This window comes from Palaemon carinicauda, chromosome 33 (genome assembly GCF_036898095.1).
Source record: "Palaemon carinicauda isolate YSFRI2023 chromosome 33, ASM3689809v2, whole genome shotgun sequence".
Taxonomy (NCBI): Eukaryota; Metazoa; Arthropoda; class Malacostraca; order Decapoda; family Palaemonidae; genus Palaemon; species Palaemon carinicauda.
Genome location: NC_090757.1, coordinates 1,819,666 through 1,824,665, shown reverse-complemented (window position 1 = coordinate 1,824,665; position 5,000 = coordinate 1,819,666).

The following is a 5,000-nucleotide window of genomic DNA, read 5'->3' as shown; positions in this document are numbered from 1 at the left end:
CGGGAGGAGCGAGTCGCTCCGGGGTCAAGAGAAGGATGTGACTCAAAGACAGTATGAAAGCAACCGAGTGAGTTTAGGGTACCTGACACTTGCACGCATTCGTGGCACGCACTGGCACGCATTGATGCGCGAACTCGCGTGAACGAGCCGTGAAAATGTCGTGAACAGTGCGGGGACTCGCATGCCAGAGCATACCAATGCGTGCCATGCGTGCCCAGAACTTTGAAATGTTTAAAGTTTGTGGCACGCATTGGCACGCACTAAATGGCCGTGAAATAGTCGTGAACAATACGCCAACTGGAGTGAACTGGAGTGAACAGTGCGGGAACTGGCGTGAACTGGAGTGAACGATGCGGGAAGTGGCGTGAACTTTATAATGAAGAGAAACAAAAAGGAAACGAAAAAATTAATGAAAAGGAAAGAAAAATAAACCTAATAAATTTTTATATTTGCTGTTTTAATGTGAAAAAAAAATGATATCTTATTTCAAACTATTTCTATAACTTTATAATGAAGAGAAACAAAAAGGAAACGAAAAAATTAATGAAAAGGAAAGAAAAATAAACCTAATACATTTTTATATTTGCTGTTTTAATGTGAAAAAAAAATTACATCTTATTTCAAACTATTTCTATAACTTTATAATGAAGAGAAACAAAAAGGAAACGAAAAAATTAATGAAAAGGAAAGAAAAATAAACCTAATAAATTTTTATATTTGCTGTTTTAATGTGAAAAAAAAATTATATCTTATTTCAAACTATTTCTATAACTTTATAATGAAGAGAAACAAAAAGTAAACGAAAAAATTTATGAAAAGGAAAGAAAAATAAACCTAATAAATTTTTATATTTGCTGTTTGAATGTAAAAATAAAATGATGTCTTATTTCAAACAATTTCTATAACTTTATAATGAAGAGAAACAAAAAGGAAACGAAAAAAATAATGAAAAGGAAAGAAAAATATAAACCTAATAATTGTTTATATTTGCTGTTTGAATGTAAAAATAAAATGATGTCTTATTTCATGCACACTTATTTTCCTCTATTACCAATCAAGACCCAAAACTTTTGTTTTAAATAAAAATGAACTGAAAAATAAACCCAAGAAATTTTTAAGTTTGCTGTTTGAATGTAAAAATAAAATGATGTTTTATTTCATCAACATACTTATTCTTCTTTATTACCTTAAAATGAAGAGCAAAACAAATTTTTCTGTTTGCTGTTTTAATGTAAAAATAAAATGATTTCTTATTTCAACACACTTTTTTCTCTATTACCTTAAAATCAACAGCCTAAAAATTTTCATGTTTGCTGCTTTTAATGTTAAAATAAAATGCTTTCTTAATACTTGTACATATTTTATGTCTGCTATTTATATGTAAATCAAATGCTTTCTTATTGAAACAAAAATAAAGGGCAACAAAAAATAAAAACGAAAAAGATACGTTTCTTCTCCTCAATGTAATGGTGTCTCTGACAGAAAGCATTGTTGTCTCTTCCGAAGCCAATCCAAGAATGTCCTCGCGTTGGAGAAGCCCCGTTTTTATATGGAGTGGCCAATTCGTGAACTGGCGTGAGCGATGCAGAAACGATGCGGAATGATGAGCGAACTCGCGTGAACGTGTCGTGAACTTCTCGTGAACTACCCGTGCCAATTCGTGCCATCGCGTGAACGTCGCGTGAACGATGCGCGAACTGGAGTGAACTGGTCGTGAACAGTGCGGGAAAAACACCAGTGCGTGCCAGTGCGTGGCAAAAATGCGCGCAAGTGTCAGGTAGGCTTTTATTATAGAACACTCTTTTATATACAAAACCTCAAGGCAACAAGAATTTTCATGTTTAAAATTGACACCGTTACCAATGAGAAAAACAGACATGCTATTTCAGGTTCTTTTTAGTGCGAGGGGAGAGCGAGGATACAAGCACAAAATGAACTATGTACGATCGTGTGACACACGGTTGGTACAATACTATAACGATATAAATCATGAAATACATTAGATGTATATTGTATACAAATATAAATGTGTGTATATATAATATATATATATATATATATATATATATATATATATATATATATATATATATATATACATATATATATATATATATATATATTATGTATTTCATAATTTACATGGTTACAGATGGTTACACCCATGTACAAACAACCATACACACACGCACACATACACACACACACACATATATATATATATATATTATATACAGTATATATATACATATACATATATTTATGTATATATATAAAACATAAAAAAAGACCAATCAACCAAAAAGGGCCTGGCGTCAAAATGGCACCAAGTGATAAATAACACCATCCAACGATTTCAACGTCACGGCACCCTATCAGGAAGTTCGTTGATCGCGTCCTTTCATCGTTATGCATATTCATAGATCCCCAAAAATAGGCAAATCCAAATAACCACAAAATTTTATACCACGATGATTTTCCGAATTGCACAGGTCGGCCCTTTCAATATCACTCCGTAACTGTGTTTTTTTTATATATCATTTTTTTTTGGGGAGGCGGGTTAGAATTGATATTAAAATTTGCAGGATGAATCGAAGGTATATCTATGTACAAAAGATGGGGTCATTATTTGCGATTTGCTATAAATCTTTAGATGACCACTACAGTATATATATATATATATATATATATATATATATATATATATATATATATATATATATACAGTCATGCTCCAAGCGCTCTGTTTTCCTCGGCGCTTGGATAAGCAGAACATAGTGCTGTCATACCCTGAGAGAGAGGTGCATGTGTGTCCATACCTATCTATATATTCAACAATCATTTTTGACAGGTCGCGTACACTAGCATATTTACATATATATATATTCATATATATATAGAACATATATATATATTCATATATATATATATTCATATATATATATAGAATATATATATATATATACATATATATATATATATATATATATATATATATATATATATATATATATATATATAGAGAGAGAGAGAGAGAGAGAGAGAGAGAGAGAGAGAGAGAGAGAGAGAGAGAGAGAGAATGTGTTACTTCTTTGCAATGCTTCTAGCAGGCTAACATTTAATATAACTATCAACTATTTAAAAGAATCACTATCAATTTACCTCTACTGAAACGCAATTAGTTTCTTCCATTTCCTGAAACAATTACATGCCACTATAAAAACTCACGAATAGGAATTCAATTTAATCATCAAATTCAATATGAGAAGGAATTCTTAAAAAAATATTTCGAAAATGCTGCAACTTGTCATTATCTAACATCATCCATAGAACAATTGAAAATCAGTATTATTAAGAGCTTTCTCGATGACTGAAAAGACAAATTGTTCCATGTTGTACATTTATGAACAAAACACCAAATAGGACGAAAAACACTCGATAATACAATAGTTCTACTATAGCATTATACTGTATAGTCACAGAGAACGTCAACTAACCCTATTTCATATAGCTGCATTGATTTGAACGTTCAAAATTACATGGAATCCAGCACTCCCAACCTACAGATAGATTATTCCCTGATATACTGTACAAAACACCAAGTTAGTCCAAAAACACCCAATACTAGAGGGGCGGCACTCAGTAGAGCGCAGACATCCACCACGGCAGCTTATTTATGGACATTTTGCTCGACTTTGACCTTCCACCTGGGACTTTCAAAATGGAATCACTTCTACGTCTCAACATAACAATTAATCCCTGGAAGTTTCAGGACTCTTTGAGTAAAGTAGTGACCTCCACACGGCAGCTTATTTCTCGACATTTTGCTCGATCTTGACCTTGACCTTTGACCTGGAACTTTCAAAATTGAATCCCTTCCACGTCTCAAAGTAACAATTAATCCGCATTTCTCGACCTTTTTCTCGACCTTGACCTTGACCTTTGACCTGGGACTTCCAAAATTGAATCATTTCCACGTCTCCACATAACAATTAATCCCTGGAAGTTTCACTACTCTATACATAAAATTGTCACCAGGAAGTTATATATACACAAGCAAACGGACAAACAGACAAACAGGGGCGGAAACATGACCTCCTATCTAACTTCGTTGACGGAGGTAAATATTAAATCTACAACAGCATTTTACAGTCCAGTCACAGAGAATAACCATCAACTAACCCTATTTTACATTGATTCGAACGTCCAAAACTGCATAGACTCCACCCCTCCTAACCCCCCAACAGCCCCATCCTCGTTCACACAGTTTCAGACGTCGTAATGGAATGATATTAATCCAAACTTTAATCAAATAACCCATCCGTTCTCTTACGTCATCCGGGTGATCATATTTCCTCTTGGCAAGAATTGGTCCTCGCGTATGATGATGGGTATCGTATATACTCTCCTGGACCGTGAGGGAATATGATTGCTGGCAATGGACTGCTGTGTCGTTCTCTTTTATGGAAGATATTATCAGAGGCGAAATGGCGTTCTTTATCTCCATACCCCTCGTGTATATATATATATATATATATATATATATATATATATATATATATATATATATATATGGTATATAATTAAATATATATTTTATATGTAAACTAATATATATATATATATATATATATATATATATATATATATATATATATATATATATATATATATATGCCTACAAACATACATACATACATAGAGTAATACCCCTCTTTACGTTAGTTAAGTAAACATCAGCTCGAGTTCCAACTTTACATCGCTCATCCTTATATATCAAATAATAATATAAAGTGAACATTACTCCGTTTTACAAGACCTTACTGCATTGTACTGCACAGTGTTATACTTCACAGTCATGGAAGCTTATTAATGACAGATGGTTGTAAATAGGTTTTCAAGTTCAGTACATGTATAGGAAACTTACAAGTGTTTTTTAGGGCAAAAATCAGACCTATGTCCAAAATCGAGTTGCGCCAGGTCTCTTAGAACCAATTAAT